This window comes from Pristiophorus japonicus, chromosome 9, assembly GCF_044704955.1.
Source record: "Pristiophorus japonicus isolate sPriJap1 chromosome 9, sPriJap1.hap1, whole genome shotgun sequence".
NCBI lineage: Eukaryota > Metazoa > Chordata > Chondrichthyes > Pristiophoridae > Pristiophorus > Pristiophorus japonicus.
Window position 1 is genome coordinate 177,420,480 of NC_091985.1, and position 21,928 is coordinate 177,442,407.

Consider the following 21,928-nt stretch of genomic DNA (forward strand, 5'->3'; position numbering starts at 1 on the left):
TTTTTTGAGTTTTTAGAAGTTTCGCATGTTGCGAATGTGTTGTGCTGCTTAACTAACTACTCTACGCTGCTTCAGAAGATTTCGTGTTATTTCATCACTTTTTTGATTTTTTTGATGTTTGTCATGTTGCGTATGTGTTGTGCTGTGTTCTACACTATTCTACGCTGCTTCACAAGATTTCCAGTTAATTGTATACTTTTTTGAGTTTTTCGAAGTTTCTCATGTTGCATATGTGTTGTGTTGTGTTCTACACTAGTCTACGCGGTTGCAGAAGATTCGAGTTGTTTGTACACTTTCTTGAGTTTTTCGAAGTTTCTCCTGGTGCATATGGGTCGTGCTGGGTTCTACACTACTCTACACTGTTGCAGAAGATTTCGAGTTATTTGTATACTTTGTTGAGCTTTTCGTAGTTTCCCCTGGTGCATATGGGGTGTGCTGGGTTCTGAACTAACTCTACGCTGGTTCAGAGGTTTTCGAGTTATTTTTTTAAATTTTTGAGTCTTTCGAAGCTTTTCATGTTGCGTATGTGTTGTGCTGGGTTCTACATTACTCTACGCTGTTTCAGAGATTTTCTAGTTATTTCATTACTTTTTTCAGTTTTTCTAAGTTTCTCATGTTGCATATGTGTTGTGCTGGGTACTAAACTAACTCTACACTGCTTCAGAGGTTTTCGAGTTATTTCATAACTTTTTTGAGTTTTTCGAAGTTTCTCATGTTGCACATGTGTTGTTCTGTGTTCTACACTACTCTACGCGGTTGCAGAATATTCGAGTTATTGCATTACTTTTTTGATTTTTTCGATGTTTCGCATGTTGCGTATGTGTTGTGCTGTGTTCTACACTACTCTACGCTGCTTCACAAGATTTCCAGTTAATTGTATACTTTTTTGAGTTTTTCGAAGTTTCTCATGTTGCGAATGTGTTGTGCTGCTTCACTAACTACTCTACGCTGCTTCAGAAGATTTCGAGTTATTTCATCATTTTTTTGATTTTTTCGATGTTTCTCATGTTGCGTTTATGTTGTGCTGTGTTCTGCACTACTCTACGCTGCTTCACAAGATTACCAGTTAATTGTATACTTTTTTGAGTTTTTCGAAGTTTCTCATGTTGCATATGTGTTGTGTTGTGTTCTACACTAGTCTACGCGGTTGCAGAAGATTCGAGTTGTTTGTATACTTTCTTGAGTTTTTCGAAGTTTCTCCTGGTGCATATGGGTTGTGCTGGGTTCTAAACTAACTCTACACTGCTTCATAGGTTTTCGAGTTATTTCATTACTTTTTTGAGTTTTTCGACGTTTCTCATGTTGCACATGTGTTGTGCTGCTTAACTAACTACTCTACGCTGCTTCAGATGATTTCGAGTTATTTCATCACTTTTTTGATTTTTTCGATGTTTCTCATGTTGCACATGTGTTGTGCTGTGTTCTACACTACTCTACGCTGCTTCACAAGATTTCCAGTTAATTGTATACTTTTTTGAGTTTTTAGAAGTTTCGCATGTTGCGAATGTGTTGTGCTGCTTAACTAACTACTCTACGCTGCTTCAGAAGATTTTCTAGTTATTTCATTACTTTTTTTAGTTTTTCTAAGTTTCTCAGGTTGCATATGTGTTGTGCTGGGTACTAAACTAACTCTACACTGCTTCAGAGGTTTTCGAGTTATTTCATAACTTTTTTGAGTTTTTCGAAGTTTCTCATGTTGCGAATGTGTTGTGCTGCTTAACTAACTACTCTACGCTGCTTCAGAAGATTTCGAGTTATTTCATCACTTTTTTGATTTTTTCGATGTTTCGCATGTTGCGTATGTGTTGTGCTGTGTTCTACACTACTCTACGCTGCTTCACAAGATTTCCAGTTAATTGTATACTTTTTTGAGTTTTTCGAAGTTTCTCATGTTGCGAATGTGTTGTGCTGTGTTCTACAGTATTCTGCGCTGCTTCACAAAATTTCCAGTTAATTGTATACTTTTTTGAGTTTTGCGAAGTTTCTCATGTTGCATATGGGTCGTGCTGGGTTCTACACTACTCTACACTGTTGCAGAAGATATCGAGTTATTTGTATACTTTGTTGAGCTTTTCGTAGTTTCTCCTGGTGCATATGGGTTGTGCTGGGTTCTGAACTAACTCTACGCTGGTTCAGAGGTTTTCGAGTTATTTCATCACTTTTTTGATTTTTTCGATGTTTCTCATGTTGCGTATATGTTGTGCTGTGTTCTGCACTACTCTACGGTGCTTCACAAGATTTCCAGTTAATTGTATACTTTTTTCAGTTTTTCGAAGTTTCTCATGTTGCGAATGTGTTGTGCTGCTTAAGTAACTACTCTGCGCTGCTTCAGAAGATTTCGAGTTATTTCATCACTTTTTTGATTTTTTCGATGTTTCTCATGTTGCGTATATGTTGTGCTGTGTTCTGCACTACTCTACGCTGCTTCACAAGATTACCAGTTAATTGTATACTTTTTTGAGTTTTTCGAAGTTTCTCATGTTGTGTATGTGTTGTGCTGCGTAACTACACTACTCTATGCTGCTTCAGAAGATTTCGAGTTATTTTTTTACTTTTTTGAGTTTTTCGAAGTTTCTCATGTTGCATATGTGTTGTGTTGTGTTCTACACTAGTCTACGCGGTTGCAGAAGATTCGAGTTGTTTGTATACTTTCTTGAGTTTTTCGAAGTTTCTCATGTTGCGAATGTGTTGTGCTGCTTAAGTAACTACTCTGCGCTGCTTCAGAAGATTTCGAGTTATTTCATCACTTTTTTGATTTTTTCTGATGTTTCTCATGTTGCGTATATGTTGTGCTGTGTTCCGCACTACTCTACGCTGCTTCACAAGATTACCAGTTAATTGTATACTTTTTTGAGTTTTTCGAAGTTTCTCATGTTGTGTATGTGTTGTGCTGCGTAACTACACTACTCTATGCTGCTTCAGAAGATTTCGAGTTATTTTTTTACTTTTTTGAGTTTTTCGAAGTTTCTCATGTTGCATATGTGTTGTGTTGTGTTCTACACTAGTCTACGCGGTTGCAGAAGATTCGAGTTGTTTGTATACTTTCTTGAGTTTTTCGAAGTTTCTCCTGGTGCATATGGGTTGTGCTGGGTTCTAAACTAACTCTACACTGCTTCAGAGGTTTTCGAGTTATTTCATTACTTTTTTGAGTTTTTCGACGTTTCTCATGTTGCACATGTGTTGTGCTGCTTATCTAACTACTCTACGCTGCTTCAGAAGATTTCGAGTTATTTTTATACTTTTTTGAATTTTTCGAAGTTTCTCATGTTGCACATGTGTTGTGCTGTGTTCTACACTACTCTCCGCTGCTTCACAAGATTTCCAGTTAATTGTATACTTTCTTGAGTTTTTCGTAGTTTCTCCTGGTGCATATGGGTTGTGCTGGGTTCTGAACTAACTCTACGCTGGTTCAGAGGTTTTCGAGTTACTTTTTTTAATTTTTGAGTCTTTCGAAGCTTTTCATGTTGCGTATGTGTTGTGCTGTGTTCTACACTACTCTACGCTGCTTCACAAGATTTCCAGTTAATTGTATACTTTTTTGAGTTTTTCGAAGTTTCTCATATTGCATATGTGTTGTGTTGTGTTGTACACTAGTCTACGCGGTTGCAGAAGACTCGAGTTGTTTGTACACTTTCTTGAGTTTTTCGAAGTTTCTCCTGGTGCATATGGGTCGTGCTGGGTTCTACACTACTCTACGCTGCTTCACAAGATTTCCAGTTAATTTTATACTTTTTTGAGTTTTTCGAAGTTTCTCATGTTGCGAATGTGTTGTGCTGCTTAACTAACTACTCTACGCTGCTTCTGATGATTTCGAGTTATTTCATCACTTTTTTGATTTTTTCGATGTTTCTCATGTTGCGTATGTGTTGTGCTGTGTTCTACACTATTCTACGTTGCTTCACAAGATTTCCAGTTAATTGTATACTTTTTTGAGTTTTTCGAAGTTTCTCATGTTGCGAATGTGTTGTGCTGCTTAACTAACTACTCTACGCTGCTTCAGATGATTTCGAGTTATTTCATCACTTTTTTGATTTTTTTCGATGTTTCTCATGTTGCGTATGTGTTGTGCTGTGTTCTACGCTGCTTCACAAGATTTCCAGTTAATTGTATACTTTTTTGAGTTTTTCGAAGTTTCTCATATTGCGTATGTGTTGTGTTGTGTTGTACACTAGTCTACGCGGTTGCAGAAGACTCGAGTTGTTTGTACACTTTCTTGAGTTTTTCTAAGTTTCTCCTGGTGCATATGGGTCGTGCTGGGTTCTACACTACTCTACACTGTTGCAGAAGATTTCGAGTTATTTGTATACTTTGTTGAGCTTTTCGTAGTTTCTCCTGGTGCATATGGGTTGTGCTGGGTTCTGAACTAACTCTACGCTGGTTCAGAGGTTTTCGAGTTATTTTTTTTAATTTTTGAGTCTTTCGAAGCTTTTCATGTTGCGTATGTGTTGTGCTGGGCTCTACATTACTCTACGCTGTTTCAGAGATTTTCTAGTTATTTCATTACTTTTTTCAGTTTTTCTAAGTTTCTCATGTTGCATATGTGTTGTGCTGGGTACTAAACTAACTCTACACTGCTTCAGAGGTTTTCGAGTTATTTCATAACTTTTTTGAGTTTTTCGTAGTTTCTCATGTTGCACATGTGTTGTTCTGTGTTCTACACTACTCTACGCGGTTGCAGAAGATTCGAGTTTGTATACTTTCTTGAGTTTTTCGAAGTTTCTGATGTTGCGAATGTGTTGTGCTGTTTAACTAACGACTCTACGCTGCTTCAGAAGATTTCGAGTTATTGCATTACTTTTTTGATTTTTTCGATGTTTCTAATGTTGCGTATGTGTTGTGCTATGTTCTACACTACTCTACGCTGCTTCACAAGATTTCCAGTTAATTGTATACTTTTTTGAGTTTTTCGAAGTTTCTCATGTTGCGAATGTGTTGTGCTGCTTAACTAACTATTCTACGCTGCTTCAGAAGATTTCGAGTTATTTCATCACTTTTTTGATTTTTTCGATGTTTCTCATGTTGTGTATGTGTTGTGCTGCGTAACTACACTACTCTATGCTGCTTTAGAAGATTTCGAGTTATTTTTTTACTTTTTTGAGTTTTTCGAAGTTTCTCATGTTGCATATGTGTTGTGTTGTGTTCTACACTAGTCTACGCGGTTGCAGAAGATTCGAGTTGTTTGTATACTTGAGTTTTTCGAAGTTTCTCCTGGTACATATGGGTTGTGCTGGGTTCTAAACTAACTCTACACTGCTTCAGAGGTTTTCGAGTTATTGCATTACTTTTTTGAGTTTTTCGACGTTTCTCATGTTGCACATGTGTTGTGCTGCTTACCTAACTACTCTACGCTGCTTCAGAAGATTTCGAGTTATTTTTATACTTTTTTGAATTTTTGGAAGTTACTCATGTTGCACATGTGTTCTACACTACTCTCCGCTGCTTCACAAGATTTCCAGTTAATTGTATACTTTCTTGAGTTTTTCGTAGTTTCACAAGGTGCATAAGGGTTGTGCTGGGTTCTGAACTAACTCTACGCTGGTTCAGAGGTTTTTGAGTTATTTTTTTAAATTTTTGAGTCTTTCGAAGCTTTTCATGTTGTGTATGTGTTGTTCTGTGTTCTACACAACTCTACGCGGTTGCAGAAGATTCGAGTTGTTTGTATACTTTCTTGAGTTTTTCGAAGTTTCTCATGTTGCGAATGTGTTGTGCTGTTTAACTAACTACTCTACGCTGCTTCAGAAGATTTCGAGTTATTTCATCACTTTTTTGTTTTTTTCGATGTTTCTCATGTTGCGTATGTGTTGTGCTGTGTTCTACACTACTCTCCGCTGCTTCACAAGATTTCCAGTTAATTGTATACTTTTTTGAGTTTTTCGAAGTTTCTCATGTTGCGAATGTGTTGTGCTGCGTAACTACACTACTTTATGCTGCCTCAGAAGATTTCGAGTTATTTTTTTACTTTTTTGAGTTTTTCGAAGTTTCTCATGTTGCATATGTGTTGTGTTGTGTTCTACACTAGTCTACGCGGTTGCAGAAGATTCGAGTTGTTTGTATACTTTCTTGAGTTTTTCGAAGTTTCTCATGTTGCGAATGTGTTGTGCTGCTTAAGTAACTACTCTGCGCTGCTTCAGAAGATTTCGAGTTATTTCATCACTTTTTTGATTTTTTTCGATGTTTCTCATGTTGCGTATATGTTGTGCTGTATTCCGCACTACTCTACGCTGCTTCACAAGATTACCAGTTAATTGTATACTTTTTTGAGTTTTTCGAAGTTTCTCATGTTGTGTATGTGTTGTGCTGCGTAACTACACTACTCTATGCTGCTTCAGAAGATTTCGAGTTATTTTTTTACTTTTTTGAGTTTTTCGAAGTTTCTCATGTTGCATATGTGTTGTGTTGTGTTCTACACAAGTTTCTCCTGGTGCATATGGGTTGTGCTGGGTTCTAAACTAACTCTACACTGCTTCAGAGGTTTTCGAGTTATTTCATTACTTTTTTGAGTTTTTCGACGTTTCTCATGTTGCACATGTGTTGTGCTGCTTATCTAACTACTCTACGCTGCTTCAGAAGATTTCGAGTTATTTTTATACTTTTTTGAATTTTTCGAAGTTTCTCATGTTGCACATGTGTTGTGCTGTGTTCTACACTACTCTCCGCTGCTGCACAAGATTTCCAGTTAATTGTATACTTTCTTGAGTTTTTCGTAGTTTCTCCTGGTGCATATGGGTTGTGCTGGGTTCTGAACTAACTCTACGCTGGTTCAGAGGTTTTCGAGTTACTTTTTTTAATTTTTGAGTCTTTCGAAGCTTTTCATGTTGCGTATGTGTTGTGCTGGGTTCTACATTACTCTACGCTGTTTCAGAGATTTTCTAGTTATTTCATTACTTTTTTCAGTTTTTCTAAATTTCTCAGGTTGCATATGTGTTGTGCTGGGTACTAAACTAACTCTACACTGCTTCAGAGGTTTTCGAGTTATTTCATAACTTTTTTGAGTTTTTCGAAGTTTCTCATGATGCACATGTGTTGTTCTGTGTTCTACACTACTCTACGCGGTTGCAGAAGATTCGAGTTGTTTGTATACTTTCTTGAGTTTTTCGAAGTTTCTGATGTTGCGAATGTGTTGTGCTGTTTAACTAACTACTCTACGCTGCTTCAGAAGATTTCGAGTTATTGCATTACTTTTTTGATTTTTTCGATGTTTCTCATGTTGCGTATGTGTTGTGCTGTGTTCTACACTACTCTACGCTGCTTCACAAGATTTCCAGTTAATTGTATACTTTTTTGAGTTTTTCGAAGTTTCTCATATTGCATATGTGTTGTGTTGTGTTGTACACTAGTCTACGCGGTTGCAGAAGACTCGAGTTGTTTGTACACTTTCTTGAGTTTTTCGAAGTTTCTCCTGGTGCATATGGGTCGTGCTGGGTTCTACACTACTCTACGCTGCTTCACAAGATTTCCAGTTAATTTTATACTTTTTTGAGTTTTTCGAAGTTTCTCATGTTGCGAATGTGTTGTGCTGCTTAACTAACTACTCTACGCTGCTTCAGATGATTTCGAGTTATTTCATCACTTTTTTGATTTTTTCGATGTTTCTCATGTTGCGTATGTGTTGTGCTGTGTTCTACGCTGCTTCACAAGATTTCCAGTTAATTGTATACTTTTTTGAGTTTTTCGAAGTTTCTCATATTGCATATGTGTTGTGTTGTGTTGTACACTAGTCTACGCGGTTGCAGAAGACTCGAGTTGTTTGTACACTTTCTTGAGTTTTTCGAAGTTTCTCCTGGTGCATATGGGTCGTGCTGGGTTTTACACTACTCTACACTGTTGCAGAAGATTTCGAGTTATTTGTATACTTTGTTGAGCTTTTCGTAGTTTCTCCCGGTGCATATGGGTTGTGCTGGGTTCTGAACTAACTCTACGCTGGTTCAGAGGTTTTCGAGTTATTTTTTTTAATTTTTGAGTCTTTCGAAGCTTTTCATGTTGCGTATGTGTTGTGCTGGGCTCTACATTACTCTACGCTGTTTCAGAGATTTTCTAGTTATTTCATTACTTTTTTCAGTTTTTCTAAGTTTCTCATGTTGCATATGTGTTGTGCTGGGTACTAAACTAACTCTACACTGCTTCAGAGGTTTTCGAGTTATTTCATAACTTTTTTGAGTTTTTCGTAGTTTCTCATGTTGCACATGTGTTGTTCTGTGTTCTACACTACTCTACGCGGTTGCAGAAGATTCGAGTTTGTATACTTTCTTGAGTTTTTCGAAGTTTCTGATGTTGCGAATGTGTTGTGCTGTTTAACTAACGACTCTACGCTGCTTCAGAAGATTTCGAGTTATTGCATTACTTTTTTGAATTTTTCGATGTTTCTCATGTTGCGTATGTGTTGTGCTGTGTTCTACACTATTCTACGCTGCTTCACAAGATTTCCAGTTAATTGTATACTTTTTTGAGTTTTTCGAAGTTTCTCATGTTGCGAATGTGTTGTGCTGCTTAACTAACTATTCTACGCTGCTTCAGAAGATTTCGAGTTATTTCATCACTTTTTTGATTTTTTCGATGTTTCTCATGTTGCGTATGTGTTGTGCTGTGTTCTACACTATTCTACGCTGCTTCACAAGATTTCCAGTTAATTGTATACTTTTTTGAGTTTTGCGAAGTTTCTCATGTTGCGAATGTGTTGTGCTGCTTAAGTAACTACTCCGCACTGCTTCAGAAGATTTCGATTTATTTCATCACTTTTTTGATTTTTTCGATGTTTCTCATGTTGCGTATATGTTGTGCTGTGTTCTGCACTACTCTACGCTGCTTCACAAGATTACCAGTTAATTGTATACTTTTTTGAGTTTTTCGAAGTTTCTCATGTTGTGTATGTGTTGTGCTGCGTAACTACACTACTCTATGCTGCTTTAGAAGATTTCGAGTTATTTTTTTACTTTTTTGAGTTTTTCGAAGTTTCTCATGTTGCATATGTGTTATGTTGTGTTCTACACTAGTCTACGCGGTTGCAGAAGATTCGAGTTGTTTGTATACTTGAGTTTTTCGAAGTTTCTCCTGGTACATATGGGTTGTGCTGGGTTCTAAACTAACTCTACACTGCTTCAGAGGTTTTCGAGTTATTGCATTACTTTTTTGAGTTTTTCGACGTTTCTCATGTTGCACATGTGTTGTGCTGCTTAACTAACTACTCTACGCTGCTTCAGAAGATTTCGAGTTATTTTTATACTTTTTTGAATTTTTCGAAGTTTCTCATGTTGCACATGTGTTGTGCTGTGTTCTACACTACTCTCCGCTGCTTCACAAGATTTCCAGTTAATTGTATACTTTCTTGAGTTTTTCGTAGTTTCACAAGGTGCATGTGGGTTGTGCTGGGTTCTGAACTAACTCTACGCTGGTTCAGAGGTTTTTGAGTTATTTTTTTAAATTTTTGAGTCTTTCGAAGCTTTTCATGTTGCGTATGTGTTGTTCTGTGTTCTACACAACTCTACGCGGTTGCAGAAGATTCGAGTTGTTTGTATACTTTCTTGAGTTTTTCGAAGTTTCTCATGTTGCGAATGTGTTGTGCTGTTTAACTAACTACTCTACGCTGCTTCAGAAGATTTCGAGTTATTTCATCACTTTTTTGTTTTTTTCGATGTTTCTCATGTTGCGTATGTGTTGTGCTGTGTTCTACACTACTCTCCGCTGCTTCACAAGATTTCCAGTTAATTGTATACTTTTTTGAGTTTTTCGAAGTTTCTCATGTTGCGAATGTGTTGTGCTGCGTAACTACACTACTTTATGCTGCCTCAGAAGATTTCGAGTTATTTTTTTACTTTTTTGAGTTTTTCGAAGTTTCTCATGTTGCACATGTGTTGTGCTGTGTTCTACACTACTCTCCGCTGCTTCACAAGATTTCCAGTTAATTGTATACTTTCTTGAGTTTTTCGTAGTTTCTCCTGGTGCATATGGGTTGTGCTGGGTTCTGAACTAACTCTACGCTGGTTCAGAGGTTTTCGAGTTACTTTTTTTAATTTTTGAGTCTTTCGAAGCTTTTCATGTTGCGTATGTGTTGTGCTGGGTTCTACATTACTCTACGCTGTTTCAGAGATTTTCTAGTTATTTCATTACTTTTTTCAGTTTTTCTAAGTTTCTCAGGTTGCATATGTGTTGTGCTGGGTACTAAACTAACTCTACACTGCTTCAGAGGTTTTCGAGTTATTTCATAACTTTTTTGAGTTTTTCGAAGTTTCTCATGATGCACATGTGTTGTTCTGTGTTCTACACTACTCTACGCGGTTGCAGAAGATTCGAGTTGTTTGTATACTTTCTTGAGTTTTTCGAAGTTTCTGATGTTGCGAATGTGTTGTGCTGTTTAACTAACTACTCTACGCTGCTTCAGAAGATTTCGAGTTATTGCATTACTTTTTTGATTTTTTCGATGTTTCTCATGTTGCGTATGTGTTGTGCTGTGTTCTACACTACTCTACGCTGCTTCACAAGATTTCCAGTTAATTGTATACTTTTTTGAGTTTTTCGAAGTTTCTCATATTGCATATGTGTTGTGTTGTGTTGTACACTAGTCTACGCGGTTGCAGAAGACTCGAGTTGTTTGTACACTTTCTTGAGTTTTTCGAAGTTTCTCCTGGTGCATATGGGTCGTGCTGGGTTCTACACTACTCTATGCTGCTTCACAAGATTTCCAGTTAATTTTATACTTTTTTGAGTTTTTCGAAGTTTCTCATGTTGCGAATGTGTTGTGCTGCTTAACTAACTACTCTACGCTGCTTCAGATGATTTCGAGTTATTTCATCACTTTTTTGATTTTTTCGATGTTTCTCATGTTGCGTATGTGTTGTGCTGTGTTCTACACTATTCTACGCTGCTTCACAAGATTTCCAGTTAATTGTATACTTGTTTGAGTTTATCAAAGTTTCTCATGTTGCGAATGTGTTGTGCTGTGTTCTACACTACTCTACGCTGCTTCACAAGATTTCCAGTTAATTGTATACTTTCTTGAGTTTTTCGAAGTTTCTCATGTTGCGAATGTGTTGTGCTGTTTAACTAACTACTCTACGCTGCTTCAGAAGATTTCGAGTTATTTCATCACTTTTTTGTATTTTTCGATGTTTCTCATGTTGCGTATGTGTTGTGCTGTGTTCTACACTAGTCTACGCGGTTGCAGAAGATTCGAGTTGTTTGTACACTTTCTTGAGTTTTTCGAAGTTTCTCCTGGTACATATGGGTTGTGCTGGGTTCTAAACTAACTCTACACTGCTTCAGAGGTTTTCGAGTTATTGCATTACTTTTTTGAGTTTTTCGACGTTTCTCATGTTGCACATGTGTTGTGCTGCTTAACTAACTACTCTACGCTGCTTCAGAAGATTTCGAGTTATTTTTATACTTTTTTGAATTTTTCGAAGTTTCTCATGTTGCACATGTGTTCTACACTACTCTCCGCTGCTTCACAAGATTTCCAGTTAATTGTATACTTTCTTGTGTTTTTCGTAGTTTCACAAGGTGCATAAGGGTTGTGCTGGGTTCTGAACTAACTCTACGCTGGTTCAGAGGTTTTTGAGTTATTTTTTTAAATTTTTGAGTCTTTCGAAGCTTTTCATGTTGTGTATGTGTTGTTCTGTGTTCTACACAACTCTACGCGGTTGCAGAAGATTCGAGTTGTTTGTATACTTTCTTGAGTTTTTCGAAGTTTCTCATGTTGCGAATGTGTTGTGCTGTTTAACTAACTACTCTACGCTGCTTCAGAAGATTTCGAGTTATTTCATCACTTTTTTGTTTTTTTCGATGTTTCTCATGTTGCGTATGTGTTGTGCTGTGTTCTACACTACTCTCCGCTGCTTCACAAGATTTCCAGTTAATTGTATACTTTTTTGAGTTTTTCGAAGTTTCTCATGTTGCGAATGTGTTGTGCTGCGTAACTACACTACTTTATGCTGCCTCAGAAGATTTCGAGTTATTTTTTTACTTTTTTGAGTTTTTCGAAGTTTCTCATGTTGCATATGTGTTGTGTTGTGTTCTACACTAGTCTACGCGGTTGCAGAAGATTCGAGTTGTTTGTATACTTTCTTGAGTTTTTCGAAGTTTCTCATGTTGCGAATGTGTTGTGCTGCTTAAGTAACTACTCTGCGCTGCTTCAGAAGATTTCGAGTTATTTCATCACTTTTTTGATTTTTTTCGATGTTTCTCATGTTGCGTATATGTTGTGCTGTGTTCCGCACTACTCTACGCTGCTTCACAAGATTACCAGTTAATTTTATACTTTTTTGAGTTTTTCGAAGTTTCTCATGTTGTGTATGTGTTGTGCTGCGTAACTACACTACTCTATGCTGCTTCAGAAGATTTCGAGTTATTTTTTTACTTTTTTGAGTTTTTCGAAGTTTCTCATGTTGCATATGTGTTGTGTTGTGTTCTACACTAGTCTACGCGGTTGCAGAAGATTCGAGTTGTTTGTATACTTTCTTGAGTTTTTCGAAGTTTCTCCTGGTGCATATGGGTTGTGCTGGGTTCTAAACTAACTCTACACTGCTTCAGAGGTTTTCGAGTTATTTCATTACTTTTTTGAGTTTTTCGACGTTTCTCATGTTGCACATGTGTTGTGCTGCTTAACTAACTACGCTACGCTGCTTCAGAAGATTTCGAGTTATTTTTATACTTTTTTGAATTTTTCGAAGTTTCTCCTGGTGCATATGGGTTGTGCTGGGTTCTGAACTAACTCTACGCTGGTTCAGAGGTTTTCGAGTTACTTTTTTTAATTTTTGAGTCTTTCGAAGCTTTTCATGTTGCGTATGTGTTCTGCTGGGTTCTACATTACTCTACGCTGTTTCAGAGATTTTCTAGTTATTTCATTACTTTTTTCAGTTTTTCTAAGTTTCTCAGGTTGCATATGTGTTGTGCTGGGTACTAAACTAACTCTACACTGCTTCAGAGGTTTTCGAGTTATTTCATAACTTTTTTGAGTTTTTCGAAGTTTCTCATGATGCACATGTGTTGTTCTGTGTTCTACACTACTCTACGCGGTTGCAGAAGATTCGAGTTGTTTGTATACTTTCTTGAGTTTTTCGAAGTTTCTGATGTTGCGAATGTGTTGTGCTGTTTAACTAACTACTCTACGCTGCTTCAGAAGATTTCGAGTTATTGCATTACTTTTTTGATTTTTTCGATGTTTCTCATGTTGCGTATGTGTTGTGCTGTGTTCTACACTACTCTACGCTGCTTCACAAGATTTCCAGTTAATTGTATACTTTTTTGAGTTTTTAGAAGTTTCGCATGTTGCGAATGTGTTGTGCTGCTTAACTTACTACTCTACGCTGCTTCAGAAGATTTTCTAGTTATTGAATTACTTTTTTTAGTTTTTCGAAGTTTCTCATATTGCATATGTGTTGTGTTGTGTTGTACACTAGTCTACGCGGTTGCAGAAGACTCGAGTTGTTTGTACACTTTCTTGAGTTTTTCGAAGTTTCTCCTGGTGCCTATGGGTCGTGCTGGGTTCTACACTACTCTATGCTGCTTCACAAGATTTCCAGTTAATTTTATACTTTTTTGAGTTTTTCGAAGTTTCTCATGTTGCGAATGTGTTGTGCTGCTTAACTAACTACTCTACGCTGCTTCAGATGATATCGAGTTATTTTATCACTTTTTTGATTTTTTCGATGTTTCTCATGTTGCGTATGTGTTGTGCTGTGTTCTACACTATTCTACGCTGCTTCACAAGATTTCCAGTTAATTGTATACTTGTTTGAGTTTTTCGAAGTTTCTCATGTTGCGAATGTGTTGTGCTGTGTTCTACACTACTCTACGCTGCTTCACAAGATTTCCAGTTAATTGTATACTTTCTTGAGTTTTTCGAAGTTTCTCATGTTGCGAATGTGTTGTGCTGTTTAACTAACTACTCTACGCTGCTTCAGAAGATTTCGAGTTATTTCATCACTTTTTTGTATTTTTCGATGTTTCTCATGTTGCGTATGTGTTGTGCTGTGTTCTACACTAGTCTACGCGGTTGCAGAAGATTCGAGTTGTTTGTACACTTTCTTGAGTTTTTCGAAGTTTCTCCTGGTACATATGGGTTGTGCTGGGTTCTAAACTAACTCTACACTGCTTCAGAGGTTTTCGAGTTATTGCATTACTTTTTTGAGTTTTTCGACGTTTCTCATGTTGCACATGTGTTGTGCTGCTTAACTAACTACTCTACGCTGCTTCAGAAGATTTCGAGTTATTTTTATACTTTTTTGAATTTTTCGAAGTTTCTCATGTTGCACATGTGTTGTGCTGTGTTCTACACTACTCTCCGCTGCTTCACAAGATTTCCAGTTAATTGTATACTTTCTTGTGTTTTTCGTAGTTTCACAAGGTGCATAAGGGTTGTGCTGGGTTCTGAACTAACTCTACGCTGGTTCAGAGGTTTTTGAGTTATTTTTTTAAATTTTTGAGTCTTTCGAAGCTTTTCATGTTGTGTATGTGTTGTTCTGTGTTCTACACAACTCTACGCGGTTGCAGAAGATTCGAGTTGTTTGTATACTTTCTTGAGTTTTTCGAAGTTTCTCATGTTGCGAATGTGTTGTGCTGTTTAACTAACTACTCTACGCTGCTTCAGAAGATTTCGAGTTATTTCATCACTTTTTTGTTTTTTTCGATGTTTCTCATGTTGCGTATGTGTTGTGCTGTGTTCTACACTACGCTGCTTCACAAGATTTCCAGTTAATTGTATACTTTTTTGAGTTTTTCGAAGTTTCTCATGTTGCGAATGTGTTGTGCTGCGTAACTACACTACTTTATGCTGCCTCAGAAGATTTCGAGTTATTTTTTTACTTTTTTGAGTTTTTCGAAGTTTCTCATGTTGCATATGTGTTGTGTTGTGTTCTACACTAGTCTACGCGGTTGCAGAAGATTCGAGTTGTTTGTATACTTTCTTGAGTTTTTCGAAGTTTCTCATGTTGCGAATGTGTTGTGCTGCTTAAGTAACTACTCTGCGCTGCTTCAGAAGATTTCGAGTTATTTCATCACTTTTTTGATTTTTTTCGATGTTTCTCATGTTGCGTATATGTTGTGCTGTGTTCCGCACTACTCTACGCTGCTTCACAAGATTACCAGTTAATTGTATACTTTTTTGAGTTTTTCGAAGTTTCTCATGTTGTGTATGTGTTGTGCTGCGTAACTACACTACTCTATGCTGCTTCAGAAGATTTCGAGTTATTTTTTTACTTTTTTGCGTTTTTCGAAGTTTCTCATGTTGCATATGTGTTGTGTTGTGTTCTACACTAGTCTACGCGGTTGCAGAAGATTCGAGTTGTTTGTATACTTTCTTGAGTTTTTCGAAGTTTCTCCTGGTGCATATGGGTTGTGCTGGGTTCTAAACTAACTCTACACTGCTTCAGAGGTTTTCGAGTTATTTCATTACTTTTTTGAGTTTTTCGACGTTTCTCATGTTGCACATGTGTTGTGCTGCTTAACTAACTACTCTACGCTGCTTCAGAAGATTTCGAGTTATTTTTATACTTTTTTGAATTTTTCGAAGTTTCTCATGTTGCACATGTGTTGTGCTGTGTTCTACACTACTCTCCGCTGCTTCACAAGATTTCCAGTTAATTGTATACTTTCTTGAGTTTTTCGTAGTTTCTCCTGGTGCATATGGGTTGTGCTGGGTTCTGAACTAACTCTACGCTGGTTCAGAGGTTTTCGAGTTACTTTTTTTAATTTTTGAGTCTTTCGAAGCTTTTCATGTTGCGTATGTGTTGTGCTGGGTTCTACATTACTCTACGCTGTTTCAGAGATTTTCTAGTTATTTCATTACTTTTTTCAGTTTTTCTAAGTTTCTCAGGTTGCATATGTGTTGTGCTGGGTACTAAACTAACTCTACACTGCTTCAGAGGTTTTCGAGTTATTTCATAACTTTTTTGAGTTTTTCGAAGTTTCTCATGATGCACATGTGTTGTTCTGTGTTCTACACTACTCTACGCGGTTGCAGAAGATTCGAGTTGTTTGTATACTTTCTTGAGTTTTTCGAAGTTTCTGATGTTGCGAATGTGTTGTGCTGTTTAACTAACTACTCTACGCTGCTTCAGAAGATTTCGAGTTATTGCATTACTTTTTTGATTTTTTCGATGTTTCTCATGTTGCGTATGTGTTGTGCTGTGTTCTACACTACTCTACGCTGCTTCACAAGATTTCCAGTTAATTGTATACTTTTTTGAGTTTTTCGAAGTTTCTCATATTGCATATGTGTTGTGTTGTGTTGTACACTAGTCTACGCGGTTGCAGAAGACTCGAGTTGTTTGTACACTTTCTTGAGTTTTTCGAAGTTTCTCCTGGTGCATATGGGTCGTGCTGGGTTCTACACTACTCTATGCTGCTTCACAAGATTTCCAGTTAATTTTATACTTTTTTGAGTTTTTCGAAGTTTCTCATGTTGCGAATGTGTTGTGCTGCTTAACTAACTACTCTACGCTGCTTCAGATGATTTCGAGTTATTTCATCACTTTTTTGATTTTTTCGATGTTTCTCATGTTGCGTATGTGTTGTGCTGTGTTCTACACTATTCTACGCTGCTTCACAAGATTTCCAGTTAATTGTATACTTGTTTGAGTTTTTCGAAGTTTCTCATGTTGCGAATGTGTTGTGCTGTGTTCTACACTACTCTACGCTGCTTCAGAAGATTTCGAGTTATTTCATCACTTTTTTGATTTTTTCGATGTTTCTCATGTTGCGTATGTGTTGTGCTGTGTTCTACACTATTCTACGCTGCTTCACAAGATTTCCAGTTAATTGTATACTTTTTTGAGTTTTGCGAAGTTTCTCATGTTGCGAATGTGTTGTGCTGCTTAACTAACTACTCTACGCTGCTTCAGAAGATTTCGAGTTATTTCATCACTTTTTTGATTTTTTCGATGTTTCTCATGTTGTGTATGTGTTGTGCTGCGTAACTACACTACTCTATGCTGCTTTAGAAGATTTCGAGTTATTTTTTTACTTTTTTGAGTTTTTCGAAGTTTCTCATGTTGCATATGTGTTGTGTTGTGTTCTACACTAGTCTACGCGGTTGCAGAAGATTCGAGTTGTTTGTATACTTGAGTTTTTCGAAGTTTCTCCTGGTACATATGGGTTGTGCTGGGTTCTAAACTAACTCTACACTGCTTCAGAGGTTTTCGAGTTATTGCATTACTTTTTTGAGTTTTTCGACGTTTCTCATGTTGCACATGTGTTGTGCTGCTTAACTAACTACTCTACGCTGCTTCAGAAGATTTCGAGTTATTTTTATACTTTTTTGAATTTTTCGAAGTTTCTCATGTTGCACATGTGTTGTGCTGTGTTCTACACTACTCTCCGCTGCTTCACAAGATTTCCAGTTAATTGTATACTTTCTTGAGTTTTTCGTAGTTTCACAAGGTGCATGTGGGTTGTGCTGGGTTCTGAACTAACTCTACGCTGGTTCAGAGGTTTTTGAGTTATTTTTTTAAATTTTTGAGTCTTTCGAAGCTTTTCATGTTGCGTATGTGTTGTTCTGTGTTCTACACAACTCTACGCGGTTGCAGAAGATTCGAGTTGTTTGTATACTTTCTTGAGTTTTTCGAAGTTTCTCATGTTGCGAATGTGTTGTGCTGTTTAACTAACTACTCTACGCTGCTTCAGAAGATTTCGAGTTATTTCATCACTTTTTTGTATTTTTCGATGTTTCTCATGTTGCGTATGTGTTGTGCTGTGTTCTACACTAGTCTACGCGGTTGCAGAAGATTCGAGTTGTTTGTACACTTTCTTGAGTTTTTCGAAGTTTCTCTTCGTGTATATGGGTCGTGCTGGGTTCTACACTACTCTACACTGTTGCAGAAGATTTCGAGTTATTTGTATACTTTGTTGAGCTTTTCGTAGTTTGTCCTGGTGCATATGGGTTGTGCTGGGTTCTGAACTAACTCTACGCTGGTTCAGAGGTTTTCGAGTTACTTTTTTTAATTTTTGAGTCTTTCGAAGCTTTTCATGTTGCGTATGTGTTGTGCTGGGTTCTACATTACTCTACGCTGTTTCAGAGATTTTCTAGTTATTTCATTACTTTTTTCAGTTTTTCTAAGTTTCTCAGGTTGTGCTGGGTACTAAACTAACTCTACACTGCTTCAGAGGTTTTCGAGTTATTTCATAACTTTTTTGAGTTTTTCGAAGTTTCTCATGATGCACATGTGTTGTTCTGTGTTCTACACTACTCTACGCGGTTGCAGAAGATTCGAGTTGTTTGTATACTTTCTTGAGTTTTTCGAAGTTTCTGATGTTGCGAATGTGTTGTGCTGTTTAACTAACTATTCTACGCTGCTTCAGAAGATTTCGAGTTATTGCATTACTTTTTTGATTTTTTCGATGTTTCTCATGTTGCGTATGTGTTGTGCTGTGTTCTACACTACTCTACGCTGCTTCACAAGATTTCCAGTTAATTGTATACTTTTTTGAGTTTTTCGAAGTTTCTCATATTGCATATGTGTTGTGTTGTGTTGTACACTAGTCTACGCGGTTGCAGAAGACTCGAGTTGTTTGTACACTTTCTTGAGTTTTTCGAAGTTTCTCCTGGTGCATATGGGTCGTGCTGCGTTCTGAACTAACTCTACGCTGCTTCAGAAGATTTCGAGTTATTTTTTTACTTTTTTGAGTTTTTCGAAGTTTCTCATGTTGCATATGTGTTGTGTTGTGTTCTACACTAGTCTACGCGGTTGCAGAAGATTCGAGTTGATTGTATACTTTCTTGAGTTTTTCGAAGTTTCTCCTGGTGCATATGGGTTGTGCTGGGTTCTAAACTAACTCTGCACTGCTTCAGAGGTTTTCGAGTTATTTCATTACTTTTTTGAGTTTTTCGACGTTTCTCATGTTGCACATGTGTTGTGCTGCTTACCTAACTACTCTACGCTGCTTCAGCAGATTTCGAGTTATTTTTATACTTTTTTGAATTTTTGGAAGTTACTCATGTTGCACATGTGTTCTGCACTACTCTCCGCTGCTTCACAAGATTTCCAGTTAATTCTATACTTTCTTGAGTTTTTCGTAGTTTCACAAGGTGCATAAGGGTTGTGCTGGGTTCTGAACTAACTCTACGCTAGTTCAGAGGTTTTTGAGTTATTTTTTTAAATTTTTGAGTCTTTCGAAGCTTTTCATGTTGCGTATGTGTTGTGCTGGGCTCTACATTACTCTACGCTGTTTCAGAGATTTTCTAGTTATTTCATTACTTTTTTCAGTTTTTCTAAGTTTCTCATGTTGCATATGTGTTGTGCTGGGTACTAAACTAACTCTACACTGCTTCAGAGGTTTTCGAGTTATTTCATAACTTTTTTGAGTTTTTCGATGTTTCTCATGTTGCGTATGTGTTGTTCTGTGTTCTACACAACTCTACGCGGTTGCAGAAGATTCGAGTTGTTTGTATACTTTCTTGAGTTTTTCGAAGTTTCTCATGTTGCGAATGTGTTGTGCTGTTTAACAAACTACTCTACGCTGCTTCAGAAGATTTCGAGTTATTTCATCACTTGTTTGTTTTTTTCGATGTTTCTCATGTTGCGTATGTGTTGTGCTGTGTTCTACACTACTCTCCGCTGCTTCACAAGATTTCCAGTTAATTGTATACTTTTTTGAGTTTTTCGAAGTTTCTCATGTTGCGAATGTGTTGTGCTGCTTAACTAACTACTCTACGCTGCTTCAGAAGATTTCGAGTTATTTCATCACTTTTTTGATTTTTTTCGATGTTTCTCATGTTGCGTATGTGTTGTGCTGTGTTCTACACTAGTCTACGCGGTTGCAGAAGATTCGAGTTGTTTGTACACTTTCTTGAGTTTTTCGAAGTTTCTCCTCGTGCATATGGGTCGTGCTGGGTTCTAAACTAACTCTACACTGCTTCAGAGGTTTTCGAGTTATTTCATTACTTTTTTGAGTTTTTCGACGTTTCTCATGTTGCACATGTGTTGTGCTGCTTACCTAACTACTCTACGCTGCTTCAGAAGATTTCGAGTTATTTTTATACTTTTTTGAATTTTTCGAAGTTTCTCATGTTGCACATGTGTTCTACACTACTCTCCGCTGCTTCACAAGATTTCCAGTTAATTGTATACTTTCTTGAGTTTTTCGTAGTTTCACAAGGTGCATATGGGTTGTGCTGGGTTCTGAACTAACTCTACGCGGTTGCAGAAGATTCGAGTTGTTTGTATACTTTCTTGAGTTTTTCGAAGTTTCTCATGTTGCGAATGTGTTGTGTTGTTTAACTAACTACTCTACGCTGCTTCAGAAGATTCGAGTTATTGCATTACTTTTTTAATTTTTTCGATGTTTCTCATGTTGCGTATGTGTTGTGCTGCGTTCTACACTACTCTACGCTGCTTCACAAGATTACCAGTTAATTGCATACTTTTTTGAGTTTTTCGAAGTTTCTCATGTTGTGTATGTGTTGTGCTGCGTAACTACACTACTCTACGCTGCTTCAGAAGATTCGAGTTGTTTGTACACTTTCTTGAGTTTTTCGAAGTTTCTGATGTTGCGAATGTGTTGTGCTGTTTAACTAACTACTCTACGCTGCTTCAGAAGATTTCGAGTTATTGCATTACTTTTTTGATTTTTTCGATGTTTCTCATGTTGCGTATGTGTTGTGCTGTGTTCTACACTATTCTACGCTGCTTCACAAGATTTCCAGTTAATTGTATACTTTTTTGAGTTTTTCGAAGTTTCTCATGTTGCAAATGTGTTGTGCTGCTTAACTAACTACTCTACGCTGCTTCAGAAGATTTCGAGTTATTTCATCACTTTTTTGATTTTTTCGATGTTTCTCATGTTGCGTATGTGTTGTGCTGTGTTCTACAGTATTCTACGCTGCTTCACAAGATTTCCAGTTAATTGCATACTTTTTTGAGTTTTGCGAAGTTTCTCATGTTGCGAATGTGTTGTGCTGCTTAACTAACTACTCTACGCTGCTTCAGAAGATTTCGAGTTATTTCATCACTTTTTTGATTTTTTCGATGTTTCTCATGTTGCGTATGTGTTGTGCTGTGTTCTACAGTATTCTACGCTGCTTCACAAGATTTCCAGTTAATTGCATACTTTTTTGAGTTTTGCGAAGTTTCTCATGTTGCGAATGTGTTGTGCTGCTTAACTAACTACTCTACGCTGCTTCAGAAGATTTCGAGTTATTTCATCACTTTTTTGATTTTTTCGATGTTTCTCATGTTGCGTATATGTTGTGCTGTGTTCTGCACTACTCTACGCTGCTTCACAAGATTTCCAGTTAATTGTATACTTTTTTGAGTTTTTCGAAGTTTCTCATGTTGCGAATGTGTTGTGCTGCTTAAGTAACTACTCTGCGCTGCTTCAGAAGATTTCGAGTTATTTCATCACTTTTTTGATTTTTTCGATGTTTCTCGTGTTGCGTATATGTTGTGCTGTGTTCTGCACTACTCTACGCTGCTTCACAGGATTACCAGTTAATTGTATACTTTTTTGAGTTTTTCGAAGTTTCTCATGTTGCGAATGTGTTGTGCTGTTTAACTAACTATTCTACGCTGCTTCTGAAGATTTCGAGTTATTTCATCACTTTTTTGTTTTTTTTGATGTTTCTCATGTTGCGTATGTGTTGTGCTGTGTTCTACACTACTCTCCGCTGCTTCACAAGATTTCCAGTTAATTTTATACTTTTTTGAGTTTTTCGAAGTTTCTCATGTTGCGAATGTGTTGTGCTGCTTAACTAACTACTCTACGCTGCTTCAGAAGATTTCGAGTTATTTCATCATTTTTTTGATTTTTTTCGAAGTTTCTCATGTTACGTATGTGTTGTGCTGTGTTCTACACTATTCTACGCTGCTTCAAAAGATTTCCAGTTAATTGTATACTTTCTTGAGTTTTTCGTAGTTTCACAAGGTGCATATGGGTTGTGCTGGGTTCTGAACTAACTCTACGCGGTTGCAGAAGATTCGAGTTGTTTGTACACTTTCTTGAG